This window comes from Rattus norvegicus, chromosome 14 (assembly GCF_036323735.1).
Source record: "Rattus norvegicus strain BN/NHsdMcwi chromosome 14, GRCr8, whole genome shotgun sequence".
Lineage (NCBI taxonomy): Eukaryota > Metazoa > Chordata > Mammalia > Rodentia > Muridae > Rattus > Rattus norvegicus.
The window spans coordinates 13508876-13526995 of NC_086032.1; positions in this window are offsets into that span (position 1 = coordinate 13508876).

The window sequence follows — 18120 nt, forward strand, 5'->3', positions numbered from 1 at the left end:
CCTGCTGTGATGCTCCCTGCTGCAGTGCTCCCCGATGTGGTTCTCCCTGCTGCGGTGCTCCCTGATGTAGTGCTCCCTGCTGTAGTGCTCCCTGATGCGGTGCTCCCTGATGCGGTGCTCCCTGGTGTGGTGCTCCCTGCTGTAGTGCTCTGCCTCAGCACAGGCCCCAAACAATGGAGCCAAGACACCAAGAACTGATACCTCTGAAATCAGGAGACAAAATAAACCTCTCCTCTTTTAAAGTGATTTTCCTCAGGTTTCCCCCTCTCCCCCAAGACAGAAAACTAATACAACAATATCTCCAAACACTCCTTTTGGGGGTCATGTAAGGAAATATTCCAAAATAGACATTCCATCTGCCCCACCCCAGAGTATACAGTGAAATATTCTCAGTGGTCCAGCTATAATATAGAATGGGTTGGGTAAATTGTGAGACCTCCAGACAAAGGCACAAAGCTAGATTCTAACCCCAAATATGAAATGCTCCCAATAAAGCTTTTATGTCATGGGATGATGCCCTGTGTGAAAATTCCGCACCTATCCTCATGTGTGCTGCAAGCAGACCACAAACATAAAAACAATCTTCAGAGTATATGCATGAAGTACATACACAGCAAGTAAACTTCTTGTTTAGAATTAAGTCTTAACCTAAAGTATAACATTGCATACTTCCAAAAATGCTGAAATTTCAAATACAAAATCTGTACCCCACAACATTTCTGTCCTTGAACACTTCATATAAGGGATAGTCAATTTGTATTATCGAAATAATTGAAATTGGCTTCTTAAGCTAAGCATCTACTGAAGGCACACAGACGTTTCTACATTTGGTCCCTATACGTGGACACACACACACTCACTCACACACACACATTCACACACACGCTCACACACACATACACACAAACTCACATACATACACACACACACATACATACTCACACACATACACACACACATACACACACTCACACACATAAACACACTCACACACTCACATACATACACACACATACACACACATCATACACACACTCACACACATACACACTCACACACACATACACACACATACATACACACTCACACACATACACACTCACACAAATACACACACTCACACAAATACACACACACATACACACACATATATACACACACTCACACACACATACACACTCACACAAATACACACACACTCACACAAATACACACACATATACACACACATATACACACATTCACACACACATATACATACACATTCACACACACATACACACACACTGACACACATATACACACATTCACACACACATACACACAAATCACATACATACACACACACTCACACACATACACACACAGCAATACAAGTATGTTTTGAAAATTGTACACCAGAATATCATCTCTGACATTCCAGGTGAATTTTCATTCCCCTATTGAGCTTACCTGGATTTTCATTCTTCTGAATGAAATTTTTCTGAGCACATATTTACTTTTGCAATGAAAAATCATATCAAGGAGATTTTTCAAGAGACAAAAGAAGCCAGTTCATGCATTTCATTTCTGTTATGAAAGGCAGAAGTTCGTATGTGAGAAGATGTTCAGATTTAGTTCACCTTAGCAACTGAAGGATGGTCATTTGTCTTCCTCTACTTTGGGCAGACGTGATAATGGTCGCCATCATTTTCTGGATATGTAGGACATCACATTTTTACCAGGTCACCCACAAATGCATTGAGCCATAACTAAACTTAGGTGCACACCAGTCAGAACAGTAGCTGTGGTCACACATGGCTAATGGGTCTTAAAGCAGTTCAACAGGGAGAAGTGCTAAAGGACAAAATACGCTAGGTGTTCCAAACACTTAGTAAAAGAAATTATTTGTTGAGATAATAATACTTTATGTTGTATTAGAATTATGTGCACAGTGTGTAATTAACACTGATATTAAGTGGGTGTGATGGTGCACACCTGTACCCCACTAAGGAGGCAAAGCTGGGAAGATCCGGGGTCTTCTGATATGACTGAAGGCCACATCTGGGCTCTCTATCAACCTATTTCAAAACAAAACTCCATCATTTTACCTGTTTCTCTTTTTGGTAGTAGGTTTATGGTTTGTTGTTTCTTGTTTGTTTGTTTGTTTGTTTGTTTGTTTGTTTGAATAAAAAGCAGTCACTGGTAAGCAATGTGTGTTCACTATAGACCTATGAAGCAGTTTAAAAATAAGCTGATATTATCAAGCAAGGAGATGAAGCAACTTGAATTCCCATAAATACTGGTTAATACTTTGTTGATGGAAAATGGAAGCCAATTTGGAAAGCAGTTTAATCGTTTCTTATGAAGACAAACATAAGCTTACCATATGACTTAGCTGCCTTACTCCTAAATATTTACCAAAGAGAACTCATACAAAATTCTATAGATGACTGTTTACATTGACTTTCTCAGTCACCAAAATCTAAACAACCAACTACCTCAGCTACAAAGTAAATAAAACGTCCATAGAAAAGTCTATGACTTAAGCAGGCACAGTGGTGACACGTGCGTTTAGTCCCAGCACTCGGGAGGCAGAGGCAAGTTTATCTGTGAGTTAGAGGCTAGGCTGGTCTACATACAGAGTGAGTTCCAAGATAGCCAACACTCCACAGAGAAACCTGTCTCAAAAAAATCAGCAGAGGAGTAAAGAAGGAAGGAAGGAAGGAGAGAGAGAGAGACAGAGAGAGAGAGAGAGAGAGAGAGAGAGAGAGAGAGAGAGAGAGACAGAAACAACAGAGAAAGAGACAGACTATGACTTAGTAAATGAAGCAAACCACAGACATACATCAGGCATTGATTGGCAGTATTATGTCATACCTGTAATTCTAGCTACTTAGAAAGACAAGTGGAGCCTGTATCCAAAAAAAAAAAAAAAAAAAGATAAGTTTTAATTTTACTACATGTAAGCTAACTCCTATTTTAAAACAACCAAAGAAATCTTAGGAAGCAAGCACTACATTCAGATATCATAACATAATAACAATAACAACAACAATAATAATAATAAAGTCAAGTAAAATTACACATCTGCTGCACATCAGCTATGGGTCCAACAGCACCGCTTTAGACTCCGGGAGACAAAGGGCTGCCTCAAAGCTCTGCCTCCTCCAAGCCAGATATAGGGATAACAGCATTCCAAGATGGTGGATCCTCAACGAGTCAACGTTCAGTGCAGTGATACGGAGCAAAAAGGCCCACAAGAACTCTCAAGGGTGAGTGAGAGTGGGAGGCAAGCCTTGTTTTCCTGAGCATGGCAATTTCAAGTTGCTTGTTACTTCAAGCGTAACCTAGCCCATCCTGACAAACCTCTGCCACCCTCATATTCCATTTCAGCCCTTTGACATTCAAAAAAGTTTCCCACAGGTCAAGGGAGGGTACAGTCTATGGAGGGCTAATCCAGGTCTAGGAAACTTGTGAACCTCTACCAACTCTCCCTTCTGCTTCATTATACCAAACTGGTGCCATACTCATCCCGGAACCCACATGCCTGGAAGAATTTTGAATTTCACCAAACTAGCTAAGACTTGAATTATATGACGTGCCACATTCTGACAGTGAATAGACTTAACATCCCCACAAAACAGGAAGGTTAATTTATTATTCAATCCAAGACACTCTTAAGAGGGAAAAAAACTCATGATACTAATAAATATCCCGGAATAACACAAACACAAATCAAGATTCCCCAAAGGACTCGGCTTCCTGGAGAAGACCTGGTCACCCGAACAAATTGGCAGTTGGAAAGACAAGGTATGGAGAGCCATGGGTATTGAGGGGAAGACACAGCGAAAAGTCTTAAAAAGATGTTGACCTCCAAGAAAATAAGAAATTCACATGGAACTAATATAGCTGCAAAATAAATTGTCTGTGAAGGGAAAGTGGGGGACTGTGAGGCTTCCCTCCCAGCTAGCTTGTTTATAAGATATTCTTTCTAAGGATGTAGCTCAGAGTCAACATCAGGAAACGTAACACTCCCAGCGTGTCCTGGGTGAGCCTGCCTTCCATCATTTCCTAAGTAAGTCAGGGCAAGAATGCCAAAGAGCAGTATCTCCCCTCTTCTCAGAAGCAAGCTACAGACTCTGAGATTATTTTCACAGTGATCCAATGATTCTGGACTCCACAAAATGTTGGAAAGAAGACAGCATTATCTTAGGAGCCCGGCGCGAAATACCCAGGATGCAAATTTAAGTTTCAGGGCTAGCTGGTTACCTGACTTCAGATTAAGTCATTAATAGATCTTCTAAGTTCTTGTCTGGAAGGGAGAGATAATAATATTTGAGACCCACTTATCAACCTGGGTTCTAATGAGACCCGGTTTAAGAAAATGGATGTGAAACTTTTGAAATGTCGAGAGTACTTGCACAGGGGCAAAGCATTATTAAGAAATTTCAGCTAGGTCAGGCATTTTTCTGCGCAAGGCAGTCCTAGGGATATAAATAATCACCCCGTTGTAATTGGATATGTAAATGCTCCCAGAGGTCTCTTTCAGCCAGCTCTTCAGATAAATCAAAACCGATGATGATGATGATGATGATGATGATGATGATGATGACGACGACGACGACGATGACGATGACGATGATGATGGTAGTGATATTTCTCTATAAATGAGGGGTCCAGACAGATGATCTCCTGTTTTGATTGGCACCTGAAGGCTCAATCGTCCTTAGTTATGTCATTTGTTTTAAAGACCTTCAGTAACGTCTTCACCAGAATGAGAACTCATCCGTGGTCTGTGTGTGTGTTGGATGGCTGAAGACACGAACTATCCGTTTTCCTATTTCCTCTCTTATTCTGTGAATGTCTATGTGACAGCCAGGTTGCGGTGGTCCTGCCTTCAGATCCTCTAGAGTCATTCAATCTTAAAATGACTGTGGACTCTGAAATGGCAGGGAAAACCTGGCCTTCACTCCCCCTGGGAGTCTCTTGGCAGACACACAGCCCTAAGCCTGCTGTCACTTTTTTAGGAGATTATAGAGTTGAGAAATGTTACCCCTAGGGGAAGAAAACAAAAGGAAGGTGGGAAAGAAGACAGCGAATGGCCATGGCCACGTCCCCCCTCACCTTTTAATGCCAAGAATAGACAGAATCTGAACGTCGAGTGCCTCAGAGCTGGGAGAAGTGTTTGTCCCCGACGATGGCCCCTTCTTGCCAGCTCAACGATCTCCCTCAAGGTCTGCTGGTGTGCTTCTCACCAGCACATGCCGGCCTGACTTGGAATCAGTGATCTACCAGGTCGGGCAGCACGGAAAGGTCAACTTAAACAAGCCAGGCCAAAGATGCTCAGAAAATGTGACGGGCCATCTTGGTTTACACGAAGAGTTTTCGACCGAGAAAGGATGCGGACCAAATAAGAAAAGCTAAATGCTGTAAGACCGTGATTAACTTCATAGATATCTAAGGAGAGGACAAAGCTTATAGACTCCAGCATGGCCACTCTTCCCTCCACAGGAATAATGCAAAGGAGTGGAGGCTGTGCTTTAAGCAAATTTCTTTATTTAAAAAGAGAGAGAGTTATTTTTTTGTCCACAACTAGACTTTTAAATCCTCTTACAGTCTAAAGATATTAAAACACTTAAGCCGAAGTTTGAATTGAACTGGAAATTATTTATAAAAGATAGGGATGCTTTACATAACCCCCCCACAGTCCACCCCCCTACAGTCCACTGCCCTCCACAGTCCACCCCCCTACTCCACTTCCCCCATTCCACTCCCCCCACAGTCTACCCCCACCCCACCCTAACCCCCCAGTCCAGTTTCTTATTTCCACTGTAAGAGTGGGGATTCCCTAATTGGCTACCTACATCATACCAAAACAAAACAACTCTGAGCAACAGATGTCTTAATTAGCTGCATTTAGAGTATTAAGCTATGTAACCAAGAGGCCAGAGGGACGATGAGAAGGGGCTTGCCAAGCATAGGGTCCTGAGTTCAACCCCCACCCTCCACATAAAAAGCTTGGCACAGAGAAGTGTGGAGACAGGTAAATCCCTAGGGCTCACAGGCCAGCCAGCCTGGTGTAATCAGTACCAGCAATAGATAGGCCCTACCTCAAGAGAAAATCAGGATGGGCAGCACCGTAGGAGGAACGACAGATGAAATTGTCCTCTGGCCTCTACATATACTACCACATGAGTGTGTTCCCCAACACACACGCACACACACACACACACACACACACACACACAGAGAGAGAGAGAGAGAGAGAGAGAGAGAGAGAGAGAGAGAGAGAGGTGTCCCAGGCTACAAAATTATGTTAGGATAAGAGGAATGTTCTGTAGCAGAGTGGTGTGACTCATCTACACACCAGTAACTTGTTGTATACTTCAAAGTAAAAGAATAATCTCAATCAGTACTCAAAAATGTAAATGTTTATACTGTTGAAAATAATAGTAACCCCTGATTTATCACCACACGTTGTACACATGCATGGGAACACTAAGCATAGTCTGTAAATATGTGCAATTATAACAATTAAAAATAGATTTTTAAACAGATTTAAAAAAAAAAACCAGAACCCTGGACTGGAGAGATGGCTCGGTAGTTAAGAGCACTGACTGCTCTTCCAGAAGACCCGGGTTCAACTCCCAGCACCCACATGGCAGCTCACAACTGTCTGTAATTCTAAGATGGGACACCTGGCACAGCACAGACATACATGAAGGCAAAACACCAATGCGTATTTTTAAAAGTAGACAATAAATAAATTAAATTAAAAAAAAAAAACCCAGAGCCCTGTGCCCAAGGTAGACTCTGTACATTGGTCAGTCGCAGAGGTCAGCGGCTCTCCTGTCTGCCCTGTCTTTGCACGCTTACCTGCATAACTGGCATCCGGAACACACACCCCAGGCAGGGAAGATGCATGGAGAGTTCCCAGTTGTGTAAAACTGCTTCAGCTACTGCACTGTTTTGCCTAGTGCTTCCTCAGACAGGAATAGATGACCACAATCAAGATACAGCCAAGAAAAGAAACAAACTTGAAAAAAAGAAACGCAAAGATAACCAAATACCATGAGGAATCTTGGAGTTAAAAAAAAAACAACATATAAGAAACAAGATGATTTTTTAAGTTGAATTTTTATCCTCAGATATTTGAAAGGGCAGCATTTTCTGTAAAACAAGCCAGGCTACTATGACTTTGGAGAGAGAAATAAAGCAGCAAGACACATAAAGGATCTTTTGGAAAATAAAGATACACTTGCCAAAGTAAAAACGTAACAGAAGTTCTACATAATAAAAATGTAAATAACTGCAGACTACGCAATAGCCTGGAGATATAAGGGAGAACGTCATCAAAACTCAGAATAAAGGAACAGGGCCACCCGAGGCCAGAATCGGTATGGAGAGTTCTCAGCGACGGAGCCAGAAGAAAAAAGGGATGAAGCCAGAGAACGTTGGTGATGCTGTGGGAGGCACACAGTCTCTGGGGAAGATGAGGGGAGCACTCAGCCTCTGAGGGAAGATGAGGGGAGCACACAGCCTCTGTGGGAAGATGAGGGGAGCACTCAGCCTCTGTGGGAAGATGAGGGGAGCACTCAGCCTCTGGGGAAGATGAGGGGAGCACGCAGCCTCTGTGGGAAGATGAGGGGAGCACTCAGCCTCTGGGGAAGATGAGGGGAGCACTCAGCCTCTGTGGGAAAATGAGGGGAGCACTCAGCCTCTGGGGAAGATGAAGGGAGCACTCAGCCTCTGGGGAAGATGAGGGGAGCACGCAGCCTCTGGGGGAAGATGAGGGGAGCACTCAGCCTCTGTGGGAAGATGAGGGGAGCACTCAGCCTCTGTGGGAAGATGAGAGGAGCACGCAGCCTCTGGGGAAGATGAAGGGAGCACTCAGCCTCTGGGGAAGATGAGGGGAGCACTCAGCCTCTGGGGAAGATGAAGGGAGCACACAGCCTCTGTGGGAAGATGAGGGGAGCACTCAGCCTCTGGGGAAGATGAGGGGAGCACTCAGCCTCTGGGGAAGATGAGGGGAGCACACAGCCTCTGGGGAAGATGAGGGGAGCACTCAGCCTCTGGGGAAGATGAGGGGAGCACTCAGCCTCTGGGGAAGATGAGGGGAGCACTCAGCCTCTGGGGAAGATGAAGGGAGCACTCAGCCTCTGGGGAAGATGAAGGGAGCACTCAGCTTCTGGGGAAGATGAGGGGAGCACTCAGCCTCTGGGGAAGATGAGGGGAGCACTCAGCCTCTGGGGAAGATGAGGGGAGCACACAGCCTCTGTGGGAAGATGAAGGGAAGCACACAGCCTCTGGGGAAGACGAAGGGGAGCACGCAGCCTCTGGGGAAGATGAAGGGAGCACTCAGCTTCTGGGGAAGATGAAGGGGAGCACACAGCTTCTGGGGAAGATGAAGGGGAGCACACAGCCTCTGGGGAAGATGAAGGGAGCACACAGCCTCTGGGGAAGATGAGGGGAGCACGCAGCCTCTGGGGAAGACGAAGGGGAGCACGCAGCCTCTGGGGAAGACGAAGGGGAGCACGCAGCCTCTGGGGAAGATGAGGGAAGCACACAGCCTCTGGGGAAGATGAAGGGGAGCACGCAGCCTCTGGGGAAGATGAAGGGGTGCACACAGCCTCTGGGGAAGATGAGGAGAGCACACAGCCTCTGGGGAAGGCGAAGGTGAGCACACAGCCTGTTTCTTCGTTTGTTTTTGTTTTTATTTTCAGCTGATTCTGAAGGACAACAGCTGATAGGGGGAGGCTTTGGAGAGTAGAAAGGGAACTGAAGAAAGTCTGGCCTATTTTAGATTTAGCATCCAAGGGAGACAGTTTGCTTGGCCTGGTTTGAATAGTTGCTGATGTGTCTGCAAAGCCAAAAGGATCAAAGGCCAGTCAGGAAGGGGAGGGCAGATCACCTAGCAGATGATAAAGTGACCTGGACTGATTTTGCATCTACTGGGGCAGCTGGCTGTTTGGACCAGTGCAAGGAAATGTTCTGCTTCTGCCATTGTGAGTCATTCTCCGAGGAATCTGCCCATCCATCACCCCCTGAAAGAGGCAGCCGCCAACTGCACATGCACAGTAACGTGTTGAAGAGCAAAGATTTCAACCCATTTTTTTTCCACGGGTTAAATACTTGAAAAGGAAAAACAAGGCAAAAACCAGGATGGCCATGGCCCATTGAAGCATTAACATGTAGAGAGGAAACAGCTAAAACAGTATATTTGGAAGTCAATGACATATAAGAAAACGTTGGCAAACGAGAGACCAGAAAACCAAAATGGTTTCTTTGAAAACATTTCAAATTTCACGTGGAAACAGCTAAAGAGGGCGAGCGCTCCCACAAACAAAATCCAAACTCTAGACGATCAGTAGAGAAGCCCCCCCCGGATGAAAGTCAAAAGCCACGAGTCTTAAAACATAGAATGAGGCAGAGGAATCTGGACAAATAAAAAAGTGAATCCAAAGCGCTAAAAGGAAAACCACACAAGTGAGTGCGTCAAGAGACAACAGAGTAAATGTGCTGGGCATAGTTGCTTTTTAAACTGACACACATTTGCACAAAATCAGATAAAATTATTAGCAAAACCTCATACTTCCAGGCACTGATGTGTGGACAGGGGGGAGCTTAACACGGAAGAGAAAATCACATCAGGTTTCTCACATGAAATACTGGGAACAAAAGGAAAAATATATGCGCATTCTTTTCAAAGATGCAGAGTAAAAGTCATTCTTTTTCAGTCACGTTCACACTTCTGGAAGAAGGAAGAAGTTTACACAGTCACAGCGATATGACTCAGATAGGATGCTTGCCGAAAAAGCGAAGAAGCAAAATTATTATTATTATTATTATTATTAATTAATTATTGTTATGCAGGACGACTATCTCAAGCCAGTACACACTAAAAGGCAATGGTGAAAGAGAAAGCTGCTAGTTTTTAAAAGCAGAAGCATGATCAAACTCAAAATTCAATATAATTTTGATGTAAGACTTGTAAACAGGAAACTCAAAGATAAGCAAATGATAATTTAGAACTACAATCCAGAAAAAGACAACCTGGGAAATCATGATTGAGGAATAAAAGTAGTGGGTTGGGCATGGTAGCACATGTCTTTAATCTCAGCACTTGGGAGACCAAGGCAGGCAGATCTCTCCAAGTTCAAGACCAGCCTGGTCTACATAGTGAGTTCCAGACAGCCAGAGCTACATAGTAAGAGGATGATGATGATGATGGTGGTGATGATGATGATGATGGTGGTGGTGGTGGTGGTGGTGGTGGTGGTGGTGATGGTGATGATGGTGGTGGTGGTGGTGGTGGTGATGGTGATGATGATGGTGATGATGATGGTGATGATGATGGTGATGATGATGGTGATGATGATGGTGATGACGGTGATGATGATGGTGATGATGACGACATCAACGACAACTGTGACGATACTATGACGATGACAAGTATAATAACAGAAATTAATAAGAGGCGTGGAGAGAAGGGAGAGGAGGAAGTGAAATAAAACGGTGAAATACTGCGGACAGTTGTCCTATTTCAGTTCAAAGGTGGAAGAGGCGAGAGCAGAATTTTAGAACCCGTGTGTATGGCGGAAGTGAGTAGGTCTTTTAGACTTCAAACTGTGGATGGTGGATCTGGCTTTGTTCGCAGGTGTGTGTGGTGCTTGTCTGTTCACAGATGCGTGGGCACACAGGTGTGCAGATGTGCAGGCACATGAGTGTGTGCATGCCCACCCGCGGAGGCTGGAGGCTGACATCTGGTGCCTTCCTTGTTTGTCCTTCGCTTCAGTGTTCAAGGCTGGGTTCTCACTGAGCAAAGAGCTCGCTGATTCCAGTTAGTCTAGTGAGCCTCCCAAGTGCTAGGACTACATGATCCACACTCTGCCCTTCATGCTTGCCCAGCAAGGGCCCTATCAGCTAAGTCATCTCCCCAACCCCAGCATTGATTTCTTTAAACACACAGAACAGTTACTGTCTTAGTTAGGGTTTCATTATGGTGAAGAGACACCATGACCAAGGCAACTCTCATAAAGGACAACATTTAACTGGGGCTGGCTTACAGCCTCCGAGGTTCACTCCATTATCCTCAAGGTGGGATCATGGCAGCATCCAGGCAGGCATGGTGCAGGAGGAGCTGAGAGTTCTACATCTTCATCTGAGGGCTGCTAGGAGAAGACTGGCTTCCAGGCAGCTAGGAGGAGGGTCTCAAAGCCCACACCCACAGTGACACACTTCTCAGACAAGGCCATACCTCCTAAGAGAACCACTCCCTGTACTAAGCATTTGTAACCAGAGTTACAAATATCATCCATGTTATTTAGCCCATAAAATAAACTGCAATAAATACAAGAAAAAATGTACCGACAATATATTTTCTAATCTACAGTAAAATTCGTCTGAATAAGAGTAAGAACACACACACACACACACACACACACACACTATATATATATATATATATGTATATATATATATATATATATGTATATATATATATATATATAAAAACCATTCCCTTAAATGATGCCTCATTTAAAGCATATTATCACAACAAAATATAAATTTTATCACAATAAAACTGTGGAAAATTTGATAATCAAAAGCTGCCTATCCAGTTTTAAGTGATACAATTTAATATGGCATTAATATGGCATCAGGAGCAAGAAATGACCAAAAGGCATCTTAAAATAATTTGTTTGAACTAAGGAAAGCAGGATGCTGGAAATGAAAAAGTCAAGACACCACTCTAAGTTCCAGAGTTTGAAATTTTTAAAATACGGTTAGGTTAAAAGAAATTCAAAGAGATTAAAAAGCGTAAATCATTAAAAGGAAACAAAATTTAGGTGTATATCAATAAAACTAAAAGCATAAATTTTGAAAGAAATGACAAAAAAGACAAATTTTTATTGAATATTTTATGTATTTATATTTCAAATGTTATCCCCTTTCCTGGTTTCCCCTCTGGAACCCCTCTATCCCATTCCCCCTCCCCCTGCTTCTGTGAGGGTGCTCCCCCACCCACCACTCCCATCTCACCGCCCTAGCATCAGGTACACTGAGGAATCGAGTCTTCACAGGACCAAGGGCCTCTCCTCCCATTGATGCCAGACAATGCCATCCACTGCTACATATGCGGCTAGAGCCACGGGTCCCCCCATGTGTACTCTTTGATTGGTGGTTTAGTCCCTGGGAGCTGTGGTGTTGGGGAGGGCTGGTTGATATTGTAGTTCTTCCTATGGGGTCGCAAACCCCTTCATCTCCTTCAGTCCTTTCTCTAACTCCTCCATTGGGGTCCCCGCAAAATGACAAAATCTTAGCTTAAAGAAGAAACAAAAGAAGACAAGAAGTCCTCTGTGGGAAACCCACTGGCCATGCTGACCAAGGAAATACATCGTTGCCTTGCTCAGACATCATCAGAGAAACTTCCTCCAGTAGTGGATGGGGATAAATACAGAGATCTGCAGGCAGACAGTGACACACTTTGGAACACTCAGCTCTACATAGGATGTTTTCATAAAGTCCCTCCAGCCAGGGACCAGGAGAGGAGCTAACAGAGTGTAAGAACCAGAGGGGATGGAGGACACCAAGGAAACAAGGCCCTCTAAACATGGCAGGACCAACACACGTAAGGCTCACAGACTGAGGCAGCATGCGCAAGTCCTAGATCTGCACCTGATGGAGTCCTAGAGCAGCAAGGGCAAGTGAACACATGGCCCATCCTTAACCCTGAGGCTAATCTCCCATCGATAATCACTTGCAACAAGAACTACGTTTTCTCCACAGAGACCTAAGGGTAGGCCCCATGCTCTGCAATAAATGGCCAACACAGAATGAATTCAACAACGTCTTCTCATAATGTTGAGGTGAGGGCTGTTTGCTTGTTTACATTTGTCTATCATGGCTTCCAGTTTTACCCTTTTATGGGATTCCTGTGTGTGTGAATATGTGTGTCTCTGCATCTATGTGTTTCTAGTGCCCTTTCTTTAGCTGTCTTTCTTCTGTTTGTTTAGCCCTATTCCAATTTGTTTTATTTTATTTTATTTGTATTACTTAGATGATTCTTTCTCTAATAAAAGAAAGGTTGTGGTTTTGGAAATGGCAGAAGATGGGAAGGAACTGGGAGAAGTTGAGGGAGGGAAAACTGTAATTAGAATATATTATATTTTAAAAAAAAACCCTATTTTCAGTAGAAGAAAAGGAACAGATCCAAAGAAATTAAACAGGAAGGAAGGCCCAGGCAAGGATGCTTGAATCTCACTTAGAAGGGGAAATAAAATAGTCACAGGAGGCAGATGGAGGGAGGAAATTGGGTGGGAGAGGGCATGGGGAGGAGAATGAGGGGTCAGCATGAGGTGTGAGGAAAGAGAATAAAAATCTGTAGTTGGCAGGGTCAGGAGGTGGGGACCATCTCGAGAATGTGTCAAAAACCTGGTATGGGGGAGGCTCCCAGAAGGCTATGGGGTCACTTTAGTTGAGACTCATAGCAAAGGGAATATGAAACCTGAAGAGGCCACCTCCTATAACCAGACAAGAACCCCAGTGGAGCGATAGGGACACCAACCATCCACAGAACTTTGGACCCAAAATCTGTCCTGTCTACAAGAAACACAGGTACAAAGATGGCACACAGACTGAGAGGATGGCAAACCAATACCTGGTCCAAACTCGAGATCCATCCCATGGGCAACCACCAATCTATTCATGATACTATTAATCACGATACTATTAATGATACTCTGCTATGCTTGAAGACAGGAGCCCAGCATAAGTGTCCTCTGAGAGACTCCACCCAGCACCTCACTCAGACAGATGCAGAGACCCACAGACAAACATTGGATGGAGCTCGGGGACTTTTGTACATATGGGGAAAGGATTGATGGCCCTGAAGTGGATAAGGACTCTGTAAGAAGAATAACAGAGACAACTAACCTGTATCCTTGGGGATTCTGAGAGACTGAACCAGCAGCCAAATAGCATACACAGGCTGAACCTAGTTCCACTCCGAGCGTGCGTATCTGCGCACGCGCGCATGTACACACCACACACACACACACACACACACACACACACACACACACACACGCACGCATGCACTCACGCACGCACACGCACACACACACACGCGCGCGCACACACACGCGCGCGCGCGCATACGCAGCAGATGTACAGCTCAGCCTTCATGTGGGTCCCTTAACAACAGGAGCAGGGCTATCCATAAAGCTGTTGCCTGTCTGTGGAATCTGTTCCTTTAGCCAGCCTGCCTTGTCTGGCCTCCGTGGGAAAGGATGCACCTAGCACTGCAGAGACTTGATGCGCCAGGATAGCGGGGATACCTGGGGGGACTCCACCCTCTCAGGAAGGGGAAGGAGGAAAGACTTGGGAAGGGAAAATTGGGAGGGGCAGGGACTAGGATGTAAAGTGAATAAATAATTTAATGGGAAAGATTAAAAAATAAAAATGACTTCCAGTTATATAAGAAAAAGAGAGGAAAAAGAAGAGATGTAAAAAATAAAACCACTATAAATAGCTTAAAATACATACATACATACATACATACATACATACATACATACAGTTCTTCAGTGAGTGCCAGGGCACAAGGCCAATAGTCAGAGCCAGGGCTGCCACGGTCATGATACAGAAGCTGTGGTAGAAGTATGGGGGTCTGTGCCCTGAGGACTAAGGTAAACAGGCAGTGTGTTGAAAAGATTCCCCTGATTTATGTCAATGAGAGCGTACTAATTTTAATGAAGGAAGTTTGACTTGAGTTACTGAGGGGATTTTAGCCCCTCAGCCAGAGCCCTTGAGTGAAGGGCAGGGTGTTGTTCTTTGGAAGAAGGGCTGCCCTGCCAAAACGATGCACAAAGTAAATCTTCATCTTAGATTCCCATGGAAACCTAGCATCATTTAGCAGAGAGGGTTTACAGGTATACAGAAAAATATTTATAATCTGAAGGCTTTGGGAACCTTGGCCTAACACTCTTAAATTCTAAGATATTTCTGAGGGTGATGTGACTCTTAGGTGTGTGTGGTACCCACTCAGGAGTCACTGGATCTCACTAATGTATTACGAGTCTAGAGTCTGGTCATGAGTCTGGAAGCAGTGAGCTAGGTTCTTAGGAGGCCAGCATGGTCCTAAAACTTCACTACCTCAGGGGAGACCATGAGAGGGTCCTAAGTAAAAGAAGACTAGCCCTGTCTTACTGTCTACAGAAACTGCCCCCATCCCTGCCTTCTGTGTCCCAGCACAGTATTCATCAAAATCTCCTCTAATAAAATCAGCTAATCCACGTGTCTTCATCTAAATCTTATATGGTTGAGACTCTGAGGACAATCCACTTGCAATAAAACATCTCCTCTGTGTGTGGACCTGTGAAACAAACCAACAAAAAAAAGGTCTTCTCAAAAATAATGATGGCATATATAAATATTCTAAAAAGATAAAGTAGGAGGAAGAACTGTTTCTGGGCAATTTTAAAGCAAAAACAGGCAAATTCCATTAGTTTTCTGGTCATGGGAATGATTGTCTATGACTCGTGGGTCTCGCTGCTGGCCACGCTCTACTCTGTGGGTGGAAGGCTCCATGCTTTGAGTTATCGCCCCTATTCTGGAGAACCAGGTTGGAGGTGTAGTCACTCGAAGACCCTTGACCAAAGAACAAGAGCATTCCTCTGTCTGGGAAGTTGTCCCTCTGACCAAGCCTGAAGCTTGGAGAAGGATTTATGGGGACACCCAGCTAGCCAGCAAGATAAGTCAAATCAACCCTCCTGATGCTAGTGGCAGACTCATAGCAGACATCCCACATCCTCTACCCTTTTCCCTGAAGGCCGAGGGACATTTACTGCTGAGTGGGTACATTGGCCTGCTCTCTTTCTAGAAACTGGGGGCTCCATTCTCTTCTTTCTTCTATCATGCCTCTCACATGTAAACTAACAATGCACTGCTTCCACTGAAGGGAAATCCTCAAAAGCCTTGTATGCCACCTGTGTATCTCACAGGACTTTATACCACTAAACAAGAGGTTTGTCTGAATATATTTTCTGAATAGTCACATCCGTTCAAAGGATAGGTTTTGGGGTCGATGAATCACCTTGAGACACTCGGTTCAATTTCCAGCACCACAAAAAGGAAAGAAGGAAAAAAGATGTTCTTCTTAACTTCTGCAGGGAGAGTTAAGGAGGCCTATAAATTCCAGTTTAATATTTGTAATTTCCCCTAAAGAGAATTTAGTGTACGGCGTTGTGGTCTCACATACTATAATTCCAGCACATGAGAGGCTGAAGCATGATGAGTTAGAGGCCAGCCTGGGCTACATAGCAAGGGGTGTGTGTGTGTGTGTGTGTGTGTGTGTGTGTGTGTGTGTGTGTGTGTGTATGAGTGTATGTGTCTGTGTATGAGTGTGTGTGTGTGTCTGTGTGTGTGTCTGTGCATGTGTGTGTGTATGAGAGCGTGTGTGTGTGTCTGTGTATGAGTGTGTGTGTGTGTCTGTGTGTGTGTCTGTGTGCGTGTGTCTGTGTGTCTGTATGTGTCCCTGTGTGTCCGTGTGTAAGTGTGTGTCTGTGTGTGTACCTGTGTGTCTGTGTGTGTCTATGTGTGTCTGTGTCTGTCTGTGCTGTGTGTGAGAGATAGGCAGAGACAGAGATAAAGAAGAGTTAGAAAGACAGATTGTCCCTGAATTCTTTCAGCAAAGGCTGTCCAGACATATTCTTGGCTGTCTCTTCAGAGCATGGCAGCAAGGTCTGAATCATACCATATTTTGTCATTTATATGTGATAAAAATTGCTCCAAATCAATAAGGCCTTATTATATTTTTCCTAAAAGTCCTTATCTTAATTTCTCTTTCCATTTCTCATTTTATTCTAATTGACAAGAAGAAAACCATGTTGTGCCTTCTGTACATTTTCTCCAAAATATACTCAGTTACAGGACCAAATAGATTACTTATCAATACTTATCCACACAACCTTCAGACACAATTCAGGTAAGACATTTGGCATCATACAGCAAGGCTTCTTTTTCCTCTTGCTATGAATAAGATAATAACATATAAGAGTCCAAAAACAACACAGTTTTTAATATGCAGCTCTAGAGAAGGGGATGCCATCATATAGAAAAAGCAGAAGTGGCTGGCTGGTTGATTTGGCCAAAGACGGTGGTTTTTTAGATTCCACAAGACAGTGTGCGTTCTTTTCTAAGCCAGAACTTGTGCCAAAGTCCCCAATCAGACTGGCTTCAGGCAAAAGCATCATCCAGTGAAGTGTCCAGGATGTCCCTCACCCTTGTCTGATCCTGAGCTCAGTCTCTCACAGACTCTGAAGCCTCTGAATCCTGAGACAAACACTTGACAGCTGCTAGGGGCGGAGGCACAGTGCACCCTGCTTATCTATGACTCCCTTGAACTCCAAGTGCATCTCATTGGGAATGGACCATGACAATCTATTTCTCACATGCTAGTTTTCAAAATTATGTTTCTGGCCTCCTCCAGATTTCTCAGTGGGCAGAGCACTGAACATTCACACTTCTCCCAAGAGTCTATTGCAAGTAACCCATGCTTCTCCACCTTCTTCAGCCTGACCCTGCTACCCAATTCCAAAACAACCCCTCACAAGTTTAGGTGCATACTAAGATTACTTCACTCCTGGCACAGAAATTCTTATTAATCTCCTACCATAATAACTACTACTTGGCTGTGCAAATAGCACATATTTATTATCTTCTGGTCCTAGAGGTTGAAAACCCTAAGTCAGCTTCACTGGGCTGAAATCAAAGAGTCCTCAGGGTGCTCATTCTGTAGGCTCAGAGGGAATCACCCTATTCCAACCCTCCCCACCCCCAACCTCTGTTCTAGAATAGTATCCTGAGCATATTCCTTGGCTCCCGGCCTCTGACTCCCTTCGAAGCCAACAGCACCCTGCTTCAGAGCCTCGTTGCCTTTTCTTGTATTCACATATCCCTCTCCTCTCTTCTAAGGAAACTTAATTATAGCTGCAACCCACTTGAACAATCACTAACCATCTCTTCATCTTGAACCCATCACTCACAGGTTCTCATAGTTGGGGCATAGATAGCCTTGAGCGAGCATTCAGTTGGACAAGCAGGGTGCTTGTAGTTGGAGGAGGGGGCACTAAACTA